This window comes from Corapipo altera, unplaced genomic scaffold (assembly GCF_003945725.1).
Source record: "Corapipo altera isolate COAL_440 unplaced genomic scaffold, ASM394572v1 308, whole genome shotgun sequence".
In the NCBI taxonomy this organism is placed as follows: Eukaryota; Metazoa; Chordata; class Aves; order Passeriformes; family Pipridae; genus Corapipo; species Corapipo altera.
In genome coordinates this window covers 2539725-2555291 of record NW_020884925.1, presented here as the reverse complement: position 1 = coordinate 2555291, position 15567 = coordinate 2539725, and the positions used below count along the sequence as shown (strand labels likewise).

At 41.8% G+C, this 15567-nt stretch overlaps 2 protein-coding genes across 12 annotated transcripts in view; one reads left to right on the top strand and one right to left on the bottom strand.

Moving 5' to 3' along the window:
- Positions 1-160, bottom strand: part of PEAK1 (pseudopodium enriched atypical kinase 1) — a 112555-nt gene extending 112395 nt beyond the window's left edge. For 3 of the 4 annotated variants that reach the window (XM_027657819.1, XM_027657826.1, XM_027657825.1), the window contains exon 1: positions 57-160. The gene's annotated coding sequence lies outside the window, so the exon portion shown is untranslated. The remainder of the gene's footprint in view (positions 1-56) is intronic. The other variant, XM_027657822.1, reaches the window with a different exon arrangement.
- Positions 161-417: 257 nt separating this feature from the next.
- HMG20A (high mobility group 20A) overlaps positions 418-15567 on the top strand; it is a 39625-nt gene continuing 24475 nt past the window's right edge. For 2 of the 8 annotated variants that reach the window (XM_027657748.1, XM_027657749.1), the window contains exons 1-3: positions 418-653; positions 973-1134; positions 2677-2788. The gene's annotated coding sequence lies outside the window, so the exon portion shown is untranslated. Of the gene's footprint in view, positions 654-820; positions 1135-2676; positions 2789-15567 lie in introns of those variants that run through there. The other 6 variants (XM_027657746.1, XM_027657744.1, XM_027657741.1 and 3 more) reach the window with 6 other exon arrangements.

Genomic DNA, 15567 nt, shown 5'->3' with positions numbered 1-15567 from the left:
CCTCCCCGGCCTCCCCCCGCGGCGCGAGGGGCCGCCACCCCCACGCCGCCCCTCACCTGGCAGGGGCTCCCCAGCCCCGCGGCGGCTCCGTGCGGGGTCCCGGTCCCGCTCCCGCCGGGCCCCGCCGAGGACGCGGCTCCCGGGACGGGGCTGCGAGCGCCGCGCCCGCGCAACAACCAACTCCAGGCGCCGCCCCTCGCGCGCGCGCCGCGGGGGAGCCCCGCCCCCCGCCCGCCCATTGGCTGCGGCCGTGAGGGGGCGTGGCGCCTCTGCGGGAAGACTACAACTCCCGGCGTGCCCCGCGCGGCCCTTTAAAAGCGTCCCGTCGACCTCTGCGCGCTTGGAAGTGGTGTGTTTTCGTCCGCGGACGTGAAGTAGTCCCGGTGTGTTGTTTGCGCTTCGGCCCCGCACCGGGTTGCTGAGGGAACGGCGATGGCGGGCGGTGGTCCATGGGCGCTCCTGACCCAGCTGGGCGTTCTCCCGTTAGGCTCCTCCTGAAGAGAATGGAGACCTGCTGTGAGGTGGGAGCGGAGGGATCCGAGCGGCCGGCGTTGCGGGGCGGTGAGGCGGATCTGCGCGTGCCGGAGCGCGGCGGCTGCGCGGGCTGAGGGGACGCGGCCGCCCCGGCCCTGCGTGGGAGCCGCCGCCGGCAGGTCAGTGGCGAGGACCGCGGGCCCGCCGCCTCTCCTCGCCCGCGGAGCGCGGGAGGCTGTGGGTGCTGTGGGCCACCGGTGAGGGGACCTGGGGGAGCCGCTGGAGCTCGGGGGGGCGAGGGGGAAGAGCTGGGTGAGGGTCTGAGCGCTTAGCTTTCAGTATTCTCCCTTAGGTATTTTCCTTTGATTCCTGCAAAGCCATAATATTTGATGGCTCCTTAATTGTATTTATTTATCCTTTCACCGCGTCCACTTAACGTTCCCTTGTCAAGCAGGTCGTTTATCATAGCGTGGTGGTTTTCTTGATACTTCTGTCCAGGTCTTTCCGTTCTGTTGCCTGTCCCTGAGGAACCGAAGTCTCTTCTCCTTGAGGTGGCAAAAAAAAAAAAAAAAGCCCCGACCGCGGGGTTGAAAACACCGGAGCCACGTGCCTTGCGAGGCGCCATTCACTGCGATCCTGGGGAACACCAGAGTGAAACTGGTACGGCCCTCCCTGCCCTGGGAACGGGGAACTGCGCTGGGGTGTCCTTCGAGGGCAGCTGGGAGGAGGCGTGGAGCTGCCTGGGGGAGATAGTGTAAGAAAAAAGACCCCCAAAATCACCTCCTGAGTGAGAAGGATTGCTCTAACTTGTTGGCAACTGAGTGGTGTCTTGGAAAAGGAGAGAGGGCTTTTTACTCAGTAGAAAAGAGGGAAAGTCCTGCTCTCAGAGAAAAAGAACTGCTTTCTAGAGGAGCGGCCTCCAACTTTTTTGGCTGCAGGTGCCAGCGAGGTTTAGGTTAGATGTTAGGAAGAAATTCTTTACAGAGAGGGTTATCAGGCACTGGAACGGCCTACCCAGAGAGGTGGTGGATTCACCATCCCTGGAGGTTTTTAAAAACAGACTGGATGTGGCCCTGAGTGCCGTGATATAGTAATTGGAGTTGGATCAGGGGTTGGACTTGATGATCTTGGAGGTCTTTTCCAACCCAGTCGATTCTATGATTCTATGATTTTAGAAACACCTCTTAGCGTGCACCTCCCACTTATGTATATTTATTGATTTATCGATTATGTGCAGGTATTGCTCTGTGGAGGCATGTGTTAGAAAATGTGCTTGAACGGAAATTGAGAAAGGATAAGATAAAGATGAAATAAACTCTATTTAAAAACGTTTCTCAATGCTACAAAAAAATTGTTTTTTTCCCCACCCCTGAGTGGAAAGGTGTGGGTTTTTCCCACCCCTCGGCCTTGCATGTGTGACCTACTAGAGAGACCACTTTTATAGCACATGTACGTTATTCTGAAGTGATCATTCTTATTTTCATAAGAATACAAACATAGTCATCTGTTGAAAACAAAGAATTTGTTTGCATAGCCTGTTTTTTGGTTGTTTTTTTTTTCATTCAGGCCATAATCCAGGGGCACAATCTATTTGAAGATAGTGAAATACTGGTTTATCATCTCTTGTTTTCTCTCACATGTACATTATATGGTTGTTAGAAGGGATGAGATCTCAGCATTTCTAGAACTATATCACTTGCTGGCAAATACTGTACCTTTAGAGTTTAGGAAGTTGAGGGAAAGTGATAAATTTTTTTTCCCATCCTTAGAAATTTGCCATGTCCTGAAATAGAAGCTGAGATTACAAATTTGAAGGGGATTTGGTCTTAGAAATGGTGGTTAAAGCAGAGTATTTGGGCTCGTCTCAAAATTTCCAAGTTAGCTCTTTTATGGGATACCCAGCACTTTTCAAAATAGAAAACTGGAGATTGTGTGATTTGCCCCTTGATTGTAAATTGAATTTTTTCCCCTTTGGTTCCTCCTGGTGTGACACATAGAGGGTAAGGTGGCAGCTGCACCTTAGAAAAGGGAGCAGAGAATTGTGTTTGTTACAGTGGTGTTTCTTCAGCACCTGAGAGTGGAGTTCGACTCTTCTGTGTGTACCTGACTGTTGGAATGTGACTGTAACAAATTCTAGTACTTTACAATAAAGCAGCCACAAAGAGAGAGATTTTTACTGTCTTCCACCTTCTGTTCCTGCAGGACATCTGCCCTGGCCAAGCTCAGGTGTTCTGTGTCTGATGGCCAGGACTGCCTGGAGACCTGAGGAGACGTGCTGACTTCCCTGCTGGGCTGCTGAGTGCAAGCACTGACTGTGAGCTGGGGTTTTGCTTTGTGTTACATCACCTTGTTCTCAGTATCAGAGCACAGGAATGGAGAAAATAATGAATGAACGTGTTCAAATTAACTTTGTAATCTTGCTTTGTTACTGTGTCTGTTCACAATGTGTTTAAATAAAGGGTCCCTCAGTATCCAGGTGTGTGCAATTAGCAAGGTGTGAATCTTCTCACCTGCCAAAGCAAGCTCAGCCTTCCATAGTAAATATTTCTCCTTGCTTAGATAGGGTTTGTTTTAGGACTAGTTCCTGGATGAGATTTTTCTTGAGTTTACCACTGACTGTGGCAAAGTTGCAGGTGAATTCAGAGCACGTCTCCCTAAAACAGGCTGATACAAGCTTCTAAATTCTTGCTGTATGTCCTGCCCTCTCCAGGTTATGGTTGAAAAATTTAAGTATTCCCACTCAGCGTTACTGAAGTGCTCACAGAGCTGTGCTCGTTTTTGTGAGAGCTGTGAGAAATCCTTAGGGCACAGGTGAAGAGGCTGCACTCTTCTGGTAATGATCTGTGGGAGAGAGGGGTAACTCAAGGGAACATGCCTTTCCAATTTCCAGGACAGTAGGTGAATGCAGAAAGGTTGTCTTTTTTTCTTTTTTTGCCAGTTGTTCATATACCCTTAATAAAATGCTCTTTCAATCTGTAATGTGAATGGCTTGGGAGAGATCCCCAAACTAGGCTGCTTTCTGCATTCCTTCTAGCTTTTTTTTTTTTTTTCTTTTACTTCCATGGTTTCCCTTAGAAAGAGAGAGGGGATGTTTATGTTCAGGGAACTGATAAATGGTTATTTTTTTAAGACATGACGAGTGGTGGATAAAAGACTTCAACGCCAGGTGTTCAGCAGGTATGAATTGCTATGTATGAATTACTAAGAACACTTTGTTTTCAGAAACCACTATTTTTTCAGTGGATTTGTTCATGAAAGCAGCTAAAGCTAGTTGGTGGCTATTTGAAATACAGAGTCAAGTGGTTTATTAGTGATGTAAGTCAGGCTCCATGGGCAAGATCTGCAATGTTGGCCATGTGTTGTTGTCTTACTCCAGGATTGGCTTGTTCCTGCTTCAGTAGCATCAGTAGCAGAGCCATTGGCTGTTATTTTTGTAGTCTAATACTTGATTTTTGAGAGCAAAACAGCTGGATGTGAGTTTGTCCAGGCACTGTCAGTGGGACAGGTCAGCTGATAAGCACTTTAAAACAGATCAGTCTTATAATAATCTCTTGCATAATGGGATTGTTGGGATGTATCTGCTAAAGCTTTCTGTATGCAAGTTAATCCCACAGAGGGTTAATTCTTATTAAAGGAATAACTTGCCTTGTTCATACCTGGTAGGGGCAGAGGTGAGACTGGCACCTGATTTCTGAAGGGCTGCTTGATATCAGTTTGATGAGGACAGATTTTGGACAGCTGAGTTGCAGCTACAGGTAGTTTTGAGTGACTGATTATCTGGAAATTTTCTTTCTGTATTACAGGGAAATAAAAGCAATTACTGTGGAATACCTGAATACTTCCAAGTTCTAAATTTATTAGGAAATCTTCCTTGTTCCTTGACCTTGCTCTTGCAAGTGCAGATGCACTTGGAAGAAAACTTGTCTTTCAGAAATGATGTTAAGAAACTTACTGACTACAGTTTTTTAATAGTAAATATGTTAAAAGGAAGCTGTGCTAAGTTGTCTTCAGAAAAGGGTTTTTAATGATTTTGATTCTAGAAACAAATAATCCTGCTCTGCCTTGCAGGAGACTGTGGCAAGAACTGACTTTGACTGATTTAGTGTTTTGGACCATACCCCTTACATGGCATACAATGAATAAAAAAATAAACCTTGCACTTCACTGTTTCTGCAGTTCTTATGACTTGGATTGCTTATACTGTTTCTTCAGGTAATAGGGCATGTAAATCTAAGACACTGGGATGTGTCTTGTGCATCATGGCTGGGATAAGCAACGAGGTGAGCAGTTGACACCCTTAGCCTGCACTTCAAAATACTGCTATAGCATGAAAATAGGAAGCAGTGTTTTAGTCAGAAGATCAAATGGCATAAAGTCTTGTCACTGCTGCTGAAACTGTGAAGTGCCTTAAGAGAATGAGGATAGTGAAAGTGTTGGTTGTTAGTTGGATTCAAGAGGCTTAAGACTGACAGAATTTATTTCTGAATCTTTCCTCTACTTTTTTCTTCTGGTAACAAGTGCAAAGCACAGAGGATTTCTCAGCAGTTCAGTGAGTTGCCAGGGGAAAGTCTGCTTTTGTTTTATGGTTGTGTTCAAATATGAAAAGATAAATTCAAAGCTTTAATTATACAGTGGTGTCTTAGGGATTGTTTGCAGCCAGAAGAAACTCAACAGACTGTTTTTAACTGCCCTTCAAAATACCTGTCATCTCTAGAACTTGCTAGGCTTTATTTGGATGGGTTCTCAGTCTTAACCAATGGTTGTTAAAGCAGGTCTGACTTAGCTATGTCTGTTCTTTAATTCCTTTTATTTCAGGTAAGTGGTATGGCATGAATTAGTGGGTTTTTTGGGAGCTTTTGTGTTTGTTACTCAAGAAAGGAACCATTTGTTTTTCTTGAAATTCCCTTGGCTGCTGTTTCAAAGCCTTGGGCATAAGGTGGTGTATTGTTTCCTAATTTTGGAGTACTGTTTGCTGAAATCTAGTAATTAACAAAACATCAGTAGTGGAAATGAAAGATTTATTTTTTTTTTTGGAAGAATGGACTTTGCTGTGTGTGTAAGAATAGGCTAAGTCATCTCAGGTTTTAGATGTTAATTAGATGTTCATCAAAGGTTGAATTTGTGGTGTAATGGAGTTAGTGGCCCATACTAGTGTTCAAGATATGCTGTGCCTGACAATGTATGGAAAGGCAAAGTGTCAGTCTCCATAGCTGGAAAAGCAGTGGGGAGGGAGCTGTGGCAAGACAAGTTCTGGTAATGCTATGAGACGATAAAGCAGAGAAAACAGATCAGCAAAGCACTGGAAACAGTAAACTGTGAATCTTCTTTCACACTTGGAAATCTGGAGTTTGCTAACATTGCATTTCTGCCAAGAAAACTGGGGAGCAAGGGGGAGTGTTCCCAGTGCAGGATAAGTGGCACATAAAGGTAAGAGAAGGCTTTGTGTACAGTTGAGTTTTCAGGGGGTTGGTTTTTTACTTGCATTCTAAACCTTTTCCCTTGGTACAGTGCTCCTTTCATCTCTCACTTTTTCCAGCTTACTCTAAGAAGTAAGAAGTCTGCCTTGTTTGCATTTTCACTTATCCAGCACATTGGCAAAGACATTTTCTGATACCTAAAGGATAAAAAGTAAGACTTACTGAAGAAGGATATTTCATCTAAAGCTGCCATGTCTTCAAATGTACAAGCATCTTGTTGAAATATCTCCTTAATCACAAATTCTAATAGGATTTCTAGAGCAGATGAGCAAATCTTCAGAGTCTCCAAAAGTCCTGAACTGTGTAAGCACATTAGAATGCAGGTTTTTTTCAACCCTGACATTTAGTCAGTGATTATCATAGGTAATCACACTAAAGTCTTTTGGAGCAGATTTCTGGCTTGGGGTGCATTTACTGCAGTATGTTTTAGCTGCTGTTGCACATAACTCATGTTGCTGGTGAAATGAAATCAAGATAACCAAGACTTGACTAAATCCTCACTGTTTGAATATGTGGGAAGCATGACAGAACAGACTCCCAGCTACTCACTACTGAGTTAGGATGAGGAATTGCTGCAATTCCTGTAAGATATGACAAGCCAGTGTAATAAGTAATAAGAGTAAATTAATCAGAATTTGTGGAATTCAAGTTCTTTTTCCAGACTTATGTAGAAGAGTCTTATCTTTCCTCAAGAGAATAAATGTTTTGCTTTAGATTGGAAGGAGAAAACTTGAAAATGTCCAGTCAGCTTATGATATAATCCTAATTTTTTCTGGTAATCATATTTTGTCCCACTTAAGACTATTTTGGGGCCCTCTGTTGCTGGAATAGCTTCAAATGTTCATTTCTGGCACCACTGGAATCTTAGGGAGAGTTGAATTGCGAGCTGTGGACTCACAGTAATGTACATTGCTCGCTCCTGGCTGTGCTACTTTGCATCCTTTTTTCTGCTGCCAGCTGCAATGCTGGATCCTTTGCTGAGCCATTTCACCCTCTAATTTGGCATAAACTAATTTGATAAATGAACTAAAAGCTCTTCTGTTTCTTTAGCATGCTGAAACACCATGTGGCTGGCCCAGTGAACAAGTGCCAGGCTGAAGATGATGCTGTAGGAGTAGCTGTAGTTCAGCAGGCTTATGCTGCCATGAAACTGTTGCCTCAGGCAGTGGAGAACTGTTGTCTGCACCTTCCAGCACCTGGCTTGTCTTCATGCAGCCAGAGGACCTTTCTGGATGCTTCTTTTAACATCCTGTGAAAACTACAGCCCACTACTAGCAGAATGAGTCCAAGAAGTTATCTTGGGTGACTGGGGGTGGCTCTTACAGCTTAATATGGCTGGTTTTACCCTGCATGGAAGTGGGACTTTCCATACACATTCCTTTTTTGATAAGCTCTGGTATTTATTTCAGCCCCTTGAGTCCTTTCAACTATGTATTTGAGCTGGTAGGAGATACCCAGCTTCCCAAAGGGAAGAGTTAGGAAGTTAAGCAGCTCTATAAAATGCCCAGTAAGCTGTGGAGATTGCTGTAACCAGCTGTGAAAGGAGAAGGGAGTAAGACCTTCCCTTCTTAGCAGCAAGAAACCACTACTTGGTAAACTCTCCTTAAATCCTGGTGGTATCACAATATGCAAAACTTGAAAGAGGCACGAAATTTTTATTCGTCTAATGCTCAACTTAGACCATCAATATTTTGCTGTTTCCCCATTCTGCTGTACCAGTGTGACAGTAATTCATAAATCACTGTGTGACATCACCAGGGTGCTGTAAACTGTCCAGTAACACCACACACTTGATCAAAATGTAGAAGCACAAATATTTTTTTTTTCTTTTTAAAGATCATAGTATAGGAAGAAAGAAAGTGAGGAAAAAAGCTTCTGAATCATATCAGTTTGATCCCTGCCTTTTTAAATGTCAATTTAAAGTCACAAATAATGTGTGATTCATGCTACTTTCTGAAATTTTATGTTTTTGAAGAAAATGACATCAATTTAAAACTTCTTGGTTATTTAGGGAGATGCAGCGTGACAACTGCTTTTTCAGTACTTGTGCTTGACTAACCTGGTTTAGCTTTTTGTTTTTGAAGTCTGTATTCAAGCAAACCAGACTTTATATTTGATCACAATAAAACTAGCACACCTTGGGACAGGTGTAGGCTTGGGAAGACTCCCTTGGAAAGCAGTGACATGGAGAAATGTTGGAGGTGACTGGATAATCCAGCTTGGGAACATTAGCATTTAGTGAAGCTTGAGCAGTTAAGCCTTAGGTATAAATGAGAGCAGGAGTCTTACCAGGGAAGGTATAATACCTGTCTACTGCAGCTGGCACTGCTACAGCTACTTTGGAATTCAGAAAAGGTTGCTAAAAGATCAACTTGAACATGAGTTAAAGGCATATTTTCAGTCCTAAAAATAAATGCAGGTGCAGCATTTGTTTAACTTCTTGAAATGGTACATTTATTCAAAAACAATCAATTTACTGATACAGGTTCTTAGCTTTAGGGTCTAACCTACAGAAGCATAACAAAATTTAAGTGACTGCTGCAATGAGGAGTTGTACAAATTTAATGTGTGTATAGGTGCCATGTGGGACAGCTGAGGGGGTGATGTTTGCACTGTCAGTCTTCTAAAAAAGTTTGGGTAACCATGATGTAGGTTTGAGATCCTCTTTGTTTCTGTTTTTTAGCAGGGGGCAGGTGCCTGATGCAAAATGGGTCACAGTGATCACAGTCATCCCCTCTGGCCTGTGCATGTGGCTGGTGCACTGCAGCTTTGCAGGCAGGAAATGAGCTTTTTTGGTTCTAGCCCAGGAGATTTTCTAATTCTAAAAGTATAAAAATTTGTACTGTAAAAAGTAGAGAAATTTTACAAGTATTTGTATTAGACTAAGCAAAGTGGTCTTTGTCTAGATATAAGATTTGAATGTTCATCTGTTTACATTTGGATATAAAGAGCTGTAGAATTATTAACTGCATGTTAAATTTAGACTGTGAGATTTTACATGAATTGTTTTGAATGTGCAGTGCTGTGAAAATTGTCCTAATATCAAAGATATTTTTCTTACTTGAGAAATCTTTTCTGTTAATATTGTTTTAACCTTAAAAGACTTAAAGTTCATTACAAGTATGAAAAAATGTGCACTCTGTTATAAATGGCTTACTTGCATTTTCTCTGTAGAAAAATGCTTTATGTGTTTGGATTTTTTTAGGCAAGCTACTTGAATAATTTTATTGCCACTTGTAAAAACACACGTTCTGTCCCAATGCCATTTCAACAAAGTATTTCTCAAGGGAACTGCAGAACAGACATTTATCAGGAGGGGTTTGCAAGGCATGCAGAAAATAACAGATCACAAGGAACTTTTCACATGTTCCTCAAGTTTGTGTCCTTGCATTGCTGTTACATGGAAGAGTGTGTTTAAGCACTGATATTCAAATAAGCACAGACAGAAGGTTTAAATTTTTATAGTGAGAAAGAGTGGGAAGGCAGGAGATTTCAAATGCATAGTAAGGGCTGGAAGCTTAAAAAAAACCTTAAAAAAACTTCAGCTTTTATCTTAGTGTCTTTAGTGACACTTTAGTTCCCACTTAGTGACTTGTGGGAATTACACTGAGAAAAGTGGTTTTTCTTTACTGGTGCACAATTCCTTATTCTGAGTCTGAGTCAGTGATGTTTGTCAGCTAAATGTCTATAATTTACTTTTCATGGAGGCATTTAAGTAATGCTGTATTAATGTAGGAACTTACTGGTCTGTAGCTCTATTGCAGGGTTGTGTTCCTCCCTTCCAGCTTGTGTGAAGGTGGATCAGTGCCTGACCAGTGGAATACTCTGGGCAAGTGAGGAGTCAGAATTGTGGTAATGCAGCAATATGTTAACTGAAAGTTATCATGAACAGGGTCTGTCATGTAGATAAATTTTACTCAGATCAGTTGTCAGTGCATAAAAAGAAGTGTATCCATCTTCCAGTTTTGACACTTGAGTGTCTCTGATTCTGAACTTGCTTGGTAACCTCTCAGTTCTGTTGATGTATTTTTATACCATTGTAATTAAAAATACAGAAATCTGACGAACTGGAGGTTTTGCAGATCACATAAACGAGTTTCCTGGCATTTCCTGTGACTTCCTACCGTTAAATAATTTGGTGTTTAAAAGGTAAATTGAAGTGCAAAGCAATCACTCCAAAGAAACAAGGCAGCATCAGCAAAAACAGACAAGGAATTAGAATGGCAGTTTACTGAAAGACTAGAGAAGAGATGACAAATCAGTGAAATAGTTGACAAATCAGTTGGTGTTTGGATGTTGAACATAGAGGAAGGGTTGCAGGTGTGTAGTGCTAAGCACTGCAGTGGTTATTCAGGTAGGGCTTGAGGATCACTGTGGAGATGGTTCCAGGTTGCCAGTGGCAGGAGTATTAGTTGGTGAATCATAATCCAGCTTTGGCACAGAATGTCTTTTCAATTTTGATATAGTGGAGACTTTCTTTTCAGATTTAATGCCCTATTGTCATGCAAATAACAGTATATCCTCTGTGAGGCTAAAAATGAGAACTTCTTTTGCTTATATGGCATGAAGGGCTTGATGTTACAGAATCTTCTTGGTCCCTCAGTCACCTGCCCCTATAATCTTGTGAAAGTGTATGCAGTTCATTTTGCTGTGTCCTCCACTTGAAGGACAGAATGTATTGAACAATTGGGCTAGTTAGTGGAGTGGCAAACACAGCAGCCCTGAGCTAAGCTTTCCATTTAAAGAAAAGAAAAACCTGCTTAAAACTGCTACTGAATTAAACCTACTTGACATTGCTGGAAGTTGTGTTCTGTGTAGTGAGCCTAACACACAACTTCTCTTGGAAATGGCAACTTGTCATTGTTTATTTGAATTGGAGTAAATGCTGCTTATTGTACTCAGAATTGAGAGTAAATCTGAGATTAATACGAAGCGTGAGGGAGTCTTTGACTAGGAGCAATATCATATATTGGAAGTCCAGCTCTAGCTTCACTAATTGGAGAGGAGATCCTGGATTCCTTGATAAGGTTATTCCTGATGGATTTTTTTTTTCTGGTTAATAGATGAAAAAAGTGAAGACTTTCCATCTCTCTTCTGGTGTCTTTTTATTCTTCTGTCCCTCCAGCTTTGTCAGGACTGGGAGAGGTATTGTCTGATATCTCTGTTCCTGTGGTCATCCTAAGTGTTGTTTCAACTGCTTTTATGTCCTGTCTTCCATCCATCACTCTGCCCTGAAAACAAGCAGTGGTTATTTCTTCAGCAATTGGAAACCTTCCTGTCAAAAAACCAAAGCAGTTGAGGGTATTTGCTGGTTTATGTCAGTGTTGACCAGAAGCTTTGAGCCAGACAGTCTAACACAGTGTGTACCATGAGGATGAACTTCACTTTGGTTTTGAGTAGGTATTGGGACCAGCTGACCTCTAGAAGTCACTTCTGGTCTAAATTTTGAGTCATTAAATGTGAATGATACAAGATGTGTATTTCTTGATTTATTGGGAGTAAGATTAACTCAGTATAACAGAAAATGTGCACATGTCTTAACGTGGTTTCCTTTTTTCTTCCACCATAGCTGGGCAGGAGCAACCAGCAAAGAAACTGTGGTGACAAGACATTTACTTTGCTCATTAATGCTTTGCTGGGTGGATCTTAATCAGCAAAAGTAGTTGGAATCTGCAGATATTTTTTTTTATATGCTTAGAAGATACTTATGCATAAAATGTGTGACTATCAGGTGATGTTAGCAATTGCTACTGAGAAAGGCATTTTAAATAGGAATACAAACAAGTTCAGGATGACTAAGACATGGATACTTGAGTAGAAGAAAATTTCATTGTCAAGTGGATGAATGTTTTTGCTTCTTGTTAATTGAGCTGTTAGCTCTAAATGAAATATACTTCAGTTGTCAAACCCCACAGTTTTTTACAAGCTGAAATTTCAATCAGGCATTCCTGTTCAGCTTGGTTACTTGGCACAGTTTCAAATAGTAAACTTCTTACTTGTTTTTTTTTTTTTTTACATGTTAAACTCCAAGATCCGGGCTTCTCGTGCTGTGGCTGGGGGATGTTAAGTGGTGATTGCTGGAGTACTCTCTGGTCTCTCAGGAGTGCAACCTGCTCGAGGTTTACTCGTTGCTGTTACTCATCAGGCAGCAGTAGGAGAGGTGACTGGAGTGTTTTGAGAAGTGTCCTCGTTGCTGAAGGATGGGGGTGTGCTACTTAGGGCAGCCAGGTGAGGGTTTACTCAAGGCTGACTTAACCATTTCTTCTGAGTGTACATCTTGTCACAGAAAACAAAGCACATCTGAGATGTGAACTGAACCTGCTGGGTTATTTTGGTGATCTTACCACGGAGCTTTGGAATGTCATGAGCATATTTTGTCTAGAGTTATACATAGATGACCCTTTCTAGGGTGGGAATAAGCTGTTTTGGGAGACTATTAAAATCCAGGAAGGACAAGCTTCCATTACTGTAATAAATGTTTTTTTCTTGGGAAGTCTGTAAGCTCAAATGTGATTGTTGAAGTTTTCATAAAAACTGAATACTTTCTGCTTTTAAAAATGTAATGTTTAAAAAGCAATGCCATGCTTTTTTGCCTTTGTTTTGGGAAATGGGGGGGGGGGGGGGAGCAAAATACAGATAAGTGCTTTTTCAGAGGAGTCTTTTTAAATAAAAAGGGAGTACTGGTGACTAAGAAGGCAGTTGTTTAACTCAAAAAGCCCTCGAGCTAACTTCGGGGATTAAGTGTGGTAGTGGATCCTCAGGTATTCTGTGTGCTTGCTTCTAACAGACTGCAAAAGGTGACCAAAGAAAGTAAGTTTCCCGTGTTTGCACTTCTGTTGTAAAATGTTTAGACTCCACAAATGAAAAAAGGCTGTGGTGCCTGAATTCCTGTTTTCCCCCACTTGACTTGGCCTGTTTCTGATCGAGGCAATGAACTTCGATTACGAGGTTGTACTGAGGTGAAGTCTATGCTGTAGTCCTTTTGAAAATAGCAGTGTTTTTCCACTTTCCATACTGTTTAATGCTGTGTAAAGCAGAGAGTTGCTGACCTTTTGTCACAGATCATGAAGGCTGTAGTTCTTATTTCTCCTTGCAGTAAGAATTGCATGATGTGTATTCAGGTCAGAGTCTCCGAGCGACTTCTGGTTGTCTGAAATCAAACAAAGACTGACAATTAGTTGAGATGTCCAGAATAAAAAGGTTAAGATTGGTAGTGTTTTAAAGTCTATTTCTGAAATTTGGTTGTATTCTTAGCTCCTGGAGATTTCCTTTATGACCTTCAAACCAGCTATGTATCTTTACCCATATATAGAGGTGTTGGGATAATATTTGTGCTTTAGCTCAGAGGAACCATATTTACTGAACAAATATATATAGAAATGAAATCATCCAAAAGAAATGTAAAAGCAGTATAAGTCTTTGCTGTTTGCTAAATATGGTAAATACTCAAACCTGAATGCCAAGTATCTTTCAGAACACTTGTAACTAGACACGAATTATGAATCTTTTCAAATGTAAATGCTTCAGACTTTGTGTTGTGCAAGACCTCCATCCTCACCTCTGTTTAGTCATCGACCTATTTGAAAAGATTTACATTCTCTTTTAGGGCTAAATTTATTGTTTGCATAGATCAGCTCTGGTGTGCAAAGCTTGTGCCCCTTTCCCATCTGAGGAGCAGCTATGGAAGGGGGAAGTTGGAAGAGCAGATTAATACAAGTCCTGGACATCCTTTTCCCAGGTTCTTGTTTGCTATTTGGCTCCAACCAGCTGTTTGGCTGTGATGCTCTGCTCTTAGTCAACACTTTTTCCTTCCTTCTTTTGACTTCTTGCCTGTGACATGACAGAGGCACAAAGAGGAGATTGCAGCATCCGTAAGGAACACAGTGAAAGAAGTGAGGCACTGCCCTCACAGCAGTTTGTTTGGGCTACTGGAAGCAGTTTGGGGATCAGATGCAATATTGCAGAAGTTTAACTGTTGTTTTGAACACTCAGCCCAGGATATTTGGGCATGCTGCTGGCATGGATGCTTTCCTCTCAATCCTGCTTCAGCTCCAACATTACCTATTTTCATTCCCTGTGCTACAGGTGTTCCAGGAATGTGCTCCCTGCCTGCCCTTTCCCAGCCCTCACACAAATCTGGGTGTCCTGTGTATTGCCTGACACTGGAGAGCAGGCAGACCACTCCACTGGGCTTGTGCCATTGGTTTTTCCCCTTGTTTTCTGTTCATGATGCTAAACAGTATAATTTCCTGTTGCCTTTAGGTGAAGATAAGGGTAGGTAGGTAAAGCTTTATTTTAACTTTTCTACATTCTACTGTTGATTTAAGTTACTTCTTTTATGGAGCCATGGAAGTACCTGAGTCCCCATATGACTTGAAACTTTCTTTGTGCTCTCCCTTTTGGTGCTGAGAGGGGGATCCTGGTATATGCCTAGTTTAGAGCATAAAGTTTCAGTCTTTTAAAATTTCTCTCATTTCTTTGGTGTAGTCTTTCTTTATAGTATTTCTTTTAACACTGTGGCCTCAGACAGCTTTCAAATCTTGTTAGCCCTGGTCAAAGGAGCTGTCTGCTGCTCCTGGAGAGGATGCTTTGGCAGGAATGGGGTATCTTTTCTGTTTCTCTTCTTTTCAGGACTCCAGACAAGGTATTGTAAGCAGTGTCCATTGACATTGGTACTTACTTGACCCTCTTGTCTGGTCTTTTGTGCTTCTTTTCCTTGTTAGTTTTTCCCTCAGTGTGCTCCCAAGGTCTTTACAATTTCTGTCCTATGGTGCCAGTGGTACCATGTGTGACTCTTAGAGGAGCCTTGGCTGAAAAGGGATTTTTGTGCACTTCAGGCAATATATCTCCAAACTTTCATTTCTGGTACATATTAAACTATTACCAGAGAGCTTTAAGAACAGATTAGAAACGAACAACCCAAACCAGTTCTTCACTATTCTTGCTGTGAGAAAGACTTTGATAGTTCTGTTGTTTTTATAAAGGGAAAGAAATAGCCTATCAAAGTGAAGGTTTATATGCCTGTTGTTTTGCACAAGTAAGGCTATCTAAAAATTGAGATTTCTTCTACGTGACAGGGGTTTGAGTGCTCAAACTCCTTTGTTTTATAATACACAAGGCAATAACAAGAAAAGAGCAAAAATGTATGGAAGCTGACATGTCATACTTTTTTCCTGAAGATGGATCATCTCTGACAACGGGCAGAAAGAGTTGCTTGTTTTGTGTGAGAATCACTGACTCTTCCCACACTTCATTTCCTCTAACCTTTGTCCCTGTACTCATATCAGTGCATTTAAAATATCCAGTTCCATGCTGTCTTTGTGGCTCTTGAGGTCAGAGGAGATGCTTTTGTGTTGGGTCATGAAGCCTGTGGTGAGTCATTTTTAAACTATATACTCAATCCCTTTTTGAGTGTATTCTCACATCCAAAGTATTTGACCCCATATTCTGTAAAATGGCTTGTTTTGGTGGGTATGTGCATGAAAAATTCCAATCTGTGTTCTTCTGTGGCAGCAGCTAGAGTTTCCTGTCCCAGAATTTAAGTGAGCTTGGAGTATATGCTGTACTTCCTTGACAACTTTCTTGATGAATAAGGCTTTGAGAGAGAGCAAAAGTG